Here is an 8,060-nt window from a genome sequence, read left to right as displayed (position 1 = left end):
GGGAGTTCTCTGTCTTTGAGCTGAGTTCCCTTCGGACAGGCCACGCCCCTAATTGCCCTGACCAGCTCCTGAGGTGTGCCAGTCCAATCATAGGATCGCCTGGACCCTGGTGCACAGAAGGGGTGCAGTGCTGTGAGGGATCTTCTCCCTTACTGAGTACCACACTTGTGACTTGGGGCACTCCTGACTTGGGGCAGCCCTGCTTCCATCTTTAATCTGGGTGTAACCCAGGCTCATGAAACTCAGTGCTATGGTACAGCGGTGAGAATGGTGAGTGCTGCCTAGTTGCCATCAGTCCACAGCGGAGGGGCAGAGGACACATTTGCAATGTCTGCCAAGTTTTCAGTGTCAACATTCCTGCCATGGCCCATTTCAATCTGCCAACATGACACAGGTCCGCTCACAAAATAACTCAAAATGCAGGCTGGTGAGATGGCTCAGCGGTAAGAGCACCGACTGTTCTTCCAAAAGTCCTGAGTTCAAATCCCAGCAACCACATGGTGGCTCACAACCACCCATAATGAGATCTGACGCCCTCTTCTGGTGTGTCTCAAGACAGCAAATAATTCTTTGGGCTGGAGCGAGCAGAGGTACTAAAAGTCAGTTCCCAACAACAGATGAAGGCTCACAACCATCTGTACAGCTACAGTGTATACTCATATACATAACACAAATAAATCTTTTAAAAAAAATAACTCAATGCAACCGTCCACTCACCTGAGCTGGTACCACAAGCCTCCAGCGAACCACTCAGCCAATCACCTGGAAGTCTTGCAGAGTAGTTTATAAAGCCATTTCAAAGTTCGTGACACTTAATAAAGCCCTTGCCGGCCCTACCTCTGCTTGCAAACACAGCATCCTATCCCACCTGCAGTATGACATGACAAACTCCCAGTCTTGCTCGGAGATGGACACTGCTTCCATATGCTCTGAGAGAGTGGTGTTGGATGGCATCGTGGCATTTTGAGGGAAACAGATAAACCCTGACTGGTGAAATCTCAGAGATGCTCACCGAACAAAAACACTGTCACCAAGTAAGCAAATAGCGACAAGCTTATAAGATGCTGCTGGCAGTCTGGAGCTGTCGGTGCTGGGTGCTGAGCAGTTGAGCTGGGCTTGGTGGGAGTGGCTGGTTAGCCATTCGTCAGGCAAAGTCAAAACAGCCCTCCAGCTACAGCACAGAAGGCAGGATGAAGCTCATCAGCATTTTATCTACGACTCTTAATTAGCAAGCAGAAAAGGAGGGAAAAAGTTCTCAGCTTGGGGTACACAGACTTGCCCAGACATTGTCTTGGTCAAAAGCACTCAAGTCCCCATAGCTGAGAGCCAACTATGGCAGCTGCATTTTATCAACATCAACAGAAAGCTTTACCCTGGGGATAACTGTATTTACCTTAATTTTGCCTGTTCAGAGAGGCAAGCTGGCTTTCCCAAGGTAACATAGCTGGACTTGAACCATTGTTCAGACCTTAAAGCCAAGGCCTTCAATCAGACCATTGCTGATGCTTAGCTGGAGCATAATAATGATGGGCCACTGACTAGGGTTGGAGGTACATTTCCTTACCAAAATCCTTATACTTAAGAATGAGTTTCCAAGGCCTGGGAGATGACTTTAGATAAAGTGCTGGCTGTGCAACTATGAGGATCTAGGTTTGGGTCTCTAGCACGTATAAAAGGCAGCATGTGTTCATAACCTCAGAATGCAGGATTCCTGGGACTCACAGACAAGCAGTCTGATCAAACTCAAGAACTACAGACTGAGTAAAAGACATTGTCCCCAAAAGTAAGGTGGAGAGCGACGGAAGACACACCACACTGAGCTCTGGCATGCAGCCAGCTGCACGTATCCGTTTCCTATGGGTGCTTTTAGGAGACCCGGGGAGCCAGTGAGGAAAACAGAACTACTTTAGGTTGGATGGTTCCAGCCTGATTTTCAGAACTTGTGGCCATGCTTTGTGACCCAGGGTCTTGCCAGCCACGGGACATGGGGTAAAGACTGAATCCCCATAGGAGCGGACCTGTGTCATGTTGGCCCCACTTCAGCTGGGCTCTGAAGTGGCACACCTCTCTGTAGCAACTGACACTGTGAGGTTCTGTAAGCGTTAGAAACATGAGCAGGCCTACACACTAGAAAGACGTGTGCCCCATGTGACAGATGGCATTAGGAAGTACTACAAGTGGTGACTTTGATCAAGTGGGAAACCTTGACATTTACACAAAAGAATGAGGCCATTTTAATGACGTCAATCATCTTTAGGCCTATTTTCATTTTCAGTCTCCGTGAACCCAAAAGGATAAAGGCCAGACATTCAAGAAGAAACGATATGTTTCCAAGGAGGGTACAGCTGGGCTGGGTGTGTATCCACAACCTGATTCTCCTCTTCCCAGGAACATTTTACTCTCCATCTTCTTAAGATCAAGCTGGCCCATGTCTTAGTTTGGCCAAGGAAATACCAGATGTGATGTGTGTCACTTCTAGAACACAGACCAAGATGGCAAACAATCCACCAATCAGGTCTCAAAGCTGCCCAGCCAAGTAGATGCTCCACTGAGCTTTGAAAGCTACTGTTATCACAGTGTGACTTCATTTCTCCTCCGAGTAGGAGGAGTCCACTGGAGAAGTAGCTAGGGGAACACAGCAGGAGACCAAAGGTTGAAAAGTCCTGGCCTCTTCAGATCCCACAGGCAATTGCTTGAAGGGTTCTTCCTGGAGTGGGCATGAGATCAATGTCAGCAGACTGGGCATAATAAATCTATACATTTTCAGTTGCTCACTGGGAAGGCTCTAAATCACAGGGAACTTAGTGAGAAGTCTCCTGAGCTGACACGAAATTGAGATTCATTAGGTGAGCACTGATTGCACAGTGATCATCCACTTATCTGAGAGCGTCATATTCTAAGATCACCCCTGGATGCCTAATGCTTCAGATGCTAGCAAAGCCTTCAGACTCCTCTATGGATATAGTCTGATAGCATGGTGGCTACTCTATGGTAGGGTGAGCAGATCACTTGGCCTAAATGACTCATGTTCTAGACAGGATACAGTGGTGATACAAAATTCCACAAAGCTACTCAGAGTGGCATATCACTTCAAATACACAAATTATTCATCTCTAGAACTTTCCATTTAATATCCCTAATCATGGCTGACTGAGAAACTACTGGGAGTAAAACCATGAACAAATGGAAGACCCTTGAGTTAGACATGGCAGGAAAATATAAGAGGCTGGAACACTTTATTTCTTTCTATCATAGAACTCATACTACAACTAGTCCATTCAAACTTTCAACTGGAGACAACAGATAATAAAAATTTTAAATAAAAATCTTTAGACAAATGATCCATGTAATACTACAAAGCAACAGGATGGGTGACTAAATTCACTGTCTACAGAAGGTTGTGCAGGTGTATTCAGTGGCTTTAGTCACCTCTGAAGGCCTAACTACAATCTGTGTTCATGTCACAGACCATATGTTCCTATTGGCACCTATGGCTGTCACTGGCTCTGAATGAAGAAACGGAGGTGGAGTACTGAGATTCTCAAGACAAGTTGCTGAGGAGAAGAGAGCACCTCCTATTCTAGGGGTGCAAGTGGAAAAAGCCAAACACTAACACACTTCCTGTGGGGCCTGCCTTGCTTTGCCAGAGTCCCTCAGCATGATAAGGAGATGCCTGGAGCAAGGCAGAGCAGGGCCATGAAGCCGTAGCAGCTCTCTGGCCTGTGTATCCCATGACCTCTGTGCCCCTGCTCCAGATGGCTTGGCTCTACCATCCAGGGCTGTGGCCAACTCACTGGGCAACAACCTAAGCACTGATTGCCATATTCATCATGGACGCCAAGCAGGAGTATTCGATGTGTCTCTTAAACAAAGTATTAAATGTCACTGAGAAAGATTTGGTTATTACACAGAGACTGGTATCTAGCCTCCCCCAACCCAAACAAACACATGCTGTGCAAAGTTACATGCTACCACAATAAAATAAAATAAAGGTTCTGCACTTCAGGTGTCTAGAATCATTGAAGACTAGGTGATTGTGGATGACTGAATTTCCACAAACATGGAGAATTAAGAGTTCAACCCTCTGGGCTGTGCAGAGGTGGTTCAGTGACTAAGAATAGTTGCTGCTCTTGGCAGAAGACCAACGTTTGGGTCCCAGCACCCATGCAGAAGCTTACAAATACCTGTAACTCAAGTCACAGGGTATCCAACACTCTCTTCTAGCCTCCAACAGCACATCGATACATGTAGTGCACACAGACAAGCAGGTACACACAGATAGAGAGATGATAGATAGATAGATAGATAGATAGATAGATAGATAGATAGATAGATAGATAGATAGATAAATAGATAGATAAATAGATAGATAGATGGGTAGGTAGATATGATATACATACATGATAGACAGAGAGAGATGATGAATAGATGGATAGATAGATATGATAAATAGAGATACATGATAAATTGATTGATAGACAGACAGACAGACAGATAGACAGACAGATAGATAGACAGATAGAAAGATAGATATTTAAAGAGTTCAACTCTCCTTAAGTCTGAGCGACCCACTGGAGTACAATAGCAGGGTGCCTACCCTTGCTGAGCCTGGGAGAACTTGGGTGTTCTCACAGTGAACTGCCAGTGTCCTCTGCATTACTCCTGAGAAGAAAGGCAGCTCTTTCTGAAGATGATGATGCCAGGACAGCATTCCTCAGGTGGCCTGGCTTCAAAGATCTTTATAGACAGACATGGAATATGCCAGTTCCTCCTCCTCTCCCTCTTCACCCTGATGATCAACTGGAAAATCTTGAATGCGTAGTCATTGAGTAACAGCTTCATAGACCAGACACTGAAAAGCTGTATACAGAAAACACCAACTATGTGGCCATGCTCCTGGACTGAAGACAGATTGTTAAGGTCACAATAAGGCTGAAGAAATGAGCTAATGAGAAGACAGAGGGTCGAAGCCAGGTCAAATGAGATCCTACAATGATGGACAGAGAGTCCTAGCCTCTGTAATGGATAAGGTGGACATAGGAAGACCCTGAGCTGGCCCTGGGTCTTAGGTTCTGTGGCCTCCTATGGGACACATGTTTCCCATGACAGTCTTGCCCCTGAATCACGTTCAAAGCCCCGTCAGCAGGCCACCTCAGTGTGCTCCAGTAATTGCCCTCCAACTATTCAGCATACATGAAGAAGGGTAGGTTCCAGAGACCTAGACACTGGCCTGTCTACACAGACCTGACGCTCCCTCATGTATGTCAGCAAATGCTTTTCATGTCTGGCATCTGATACTTAGCATGGCAGGTTATACTGTCACTCATTCCTGCAGGGCTTGACGCTGTCTCAACATCTATTTGTTCTGCAGGATATTTTTAGCAGGAGATTGGGAGAAGGGTTGCCGAGAGAGTCGGTGGGGAAGAAAAAAGCTGTCCTGATGGAGGCTGTGTCACATTCTTGTTGCTGAGCTAAGTGCCTTGAATGCATACATGTTCAAAACGTAATTGCTAATAATGCAGTTCCCACTTCCCTGTGTTTATAAAAAAGAGAACTAGGAATTGGAAATAAGGCTCAGGGGATCCCCAGCAACTGCAGGTCTTCCTTCCTCCTCCAGGAGAGAGCCAGGAAACACCTAAGTGGTCTTAGAAAGATGGCATAGAGGAGGAGATTTCAAGGGGAAAAAAGAAAACCCTTTTCAAATACGTTTCAAACATTCCAGGAGCCTGTTTCCGGAACTCTCCAGAAGAACCGAGAGCTGAGAATGCTCCACCTCCCCCACCTCCACCCTCTAAACTGGCTTTCAGGTGACGCAATGACAAGACCTCTGCGGTGAGCTGTCTGGAAGGACGCAGCCAGCCATCAGAGCAGGGGTGCTGCCATCTCTTGGATGTTCATGGCCAAAGCAAGACTCTGTCCCTGAAAGGATGGATTTCAGTGATAATACGAAATGTTACCGGGCGATCTGTTCTGAAATAATTGCTCAGCATGTTGGCCTTCTTTTCCTTTTTAGAATTTCAAAGGCATGGCAGGCCAAAAGCAGAGCCAGCCTGAGGGGTACCTAAATGACTAAATCCAGCCCACCACAAGCCTAGCTGCACAAAAGCTCTTCTCAATTAGTGGAATGCAATTAATGATATTGTCAAAACACTCCTGTCACTTCAATCCAGTGCTATTTAGAGCTTCAATTTAGAGCTGTGTGCAAATTTTAGGATGTGCAGTTTCTTAGCCAACATGAGTAGTAGCACCTAATCTCTGAGATGCCCTAAGTTTTAACATAGACAGCAATGGTAGCCTTCTTTCCCATCCTTACACTCCCATACTCACAGACACACATCCACTCACACACATATACTCATATACACATGAACGCAATCATACACATACACACACAATCTTATATACACATATTGGGATACACACACACATAGACTCAATCATACTCTCATACAGATACATACAACAGATACAGAGTCATATATATACATATATATATATATATGCTTGCAGAGGCACACACAGATGTTCACACACACACACACACACACACACACACATACACACACAAATACCCAAGCATACATGCACACAGAAGCTCACGTATACATTCAAATATATATACACACACATGTACTCATATCCTCTCTTTCTTTAATACACACACACACACACACACACACAGAGGCTCATATACACACTCACATATATGTTTATACCCACACAAGCACACATAAATACAGAGGTTCCCATAGTCATTTACACACACTCGAGAGCAGCCCATCACAACATCTCCCTCCCCAGTGGAAACCTGGATGTGTCCACATTGGAAATATCTAGGGTGTTCTGAAGTAGGATACAAATTCCAAGGCTTTTATTGCATGATGGTTCTTTTGAAATATTTATATTGATCGGCCCAGTTCCTGAGAGGAAATAGGTGTTTCTCTGATTCTCCCAAGTATAGGTCATTTGAGCTGTTGGCTTGTCATATTTTTTTTTTAATCTCCACATTTCCCTGCAGATGTGAAAGGACGATTTAAACAGCAATGTTAGCTGCTTTGGGCTAGATTTTCAAAGCTACGCCAGGGGAGGTGAAAGCACAAATCCTGTTATTGTTACAGGATTAATGCACAGAAGTCCCAGAATACCACTTTGGAAATGTAGCCTAGGAATATTATTTTAATATACTGTGTGTTATTTTTAGACCCAGCTACAGCCCAATTATCAGCTGGTGTATCCAAAGGGAGACAAGACAGAGAGCTTGTCTTGAATAATCCAGAATTCTAGTGAGGTTTTCGGTATTTGTGTTTTCTTATCTCTTAGATATCTGGATTATTTGGAAGGAAAATTGGACAGAAACCGCTGCAGCTGTTCCCTACCTGCTCTGCTGCTACAGAGGCTGCTGCTCAGAGCACTGGCGCTATAGAATGTTTTGGCCCAGTTCCCTCGTCCCCAGGGGAGAGAGATTGTGCGAAGAGAGGCATTAAATTCTGAGATCTTTTGACCGTGTCACAAAAAAGCTGAAATCAACCACAGCACACACATGACTTCAAGGCAGCAAGCCATGGTTCCTGCCTCCAGTTATTTCTGTTTCTGCTTTGACACATCTTAGATTGTTGTCCAAAAATAACTACCTGCAGAAGGTCTTCCATGGAGTAGCTTTGCTCCAAGTTGCCCTATGGGCCTCAGTGGGCACTCACCGATTCTGTAGACCCCTGCAGTGGCTTTATTAAGCCAGGCTTGTCTTTCCTTTCGGCCTCAGGAAATGTATAGAAAAGAGATGGCCACAACCCTGAGACCAAGATGCATCCAACCCTGGAGATAAGCGGGAGCCTTTCAGTTAAAAACAAAAACAAAAACAAAAACACTGGCTTTAAGGACTGAGAAGGCGGCTCGATGGACAAACTGCTCCCGGTGCGTTTATGACGACCAGAGTTTGGATCCCCAGAACCCACATAAAAGTCAGACAGGTAAAATAGTCACCTTTAATCCTAGCACTCGGGAGACAGACAGGGTCTCCAGAACATGGTAGGGAGCTATGATAGGCAGTATTGATGAGATCC

General features: G+C 45.2%; 1 long non-coding RNA gene across 1 annotated transcript in view; it reads right to left on the bottom strand.

Annotated features, from left to right (window-relative positions):
- LOC116094817 overlaps positions 1-7,449 on the bottom strand; it is a 15,330-nt gene extending 7,881 nt beyond the window's left edge. The window contains exon 1 of the long non-coding RNA XR_004120330.1: positions 7,377-7,449. This is a non-coding gene — a long non-coding RNA (uncharacterized LOC116094817). The remainder of the gene's footprint in view (positions 1-7,376) is intronic.
- Positions 7,450-8,060: the final 611 nt, after the last annotated feature.

This window comes from Mastomys coucha, unplaced genomic scaffold (assembly GCF_008632895.1).
Source record: "Mastomys coucha isolate ucsf_1 unplaced genomic scaffold, UCSF_Mcou_1 pScaffold17, whole genome shotgun sequence".
NCBI classification, from domain to species: Eukaryota; Metazoa; Chordata; class Mammalia; order Rodentia; family Muridae; genus Mastomys; species Mastomys coucha.
This window is presented reverse-complemented; position numbering and strand designations above follow the sequence as displayed.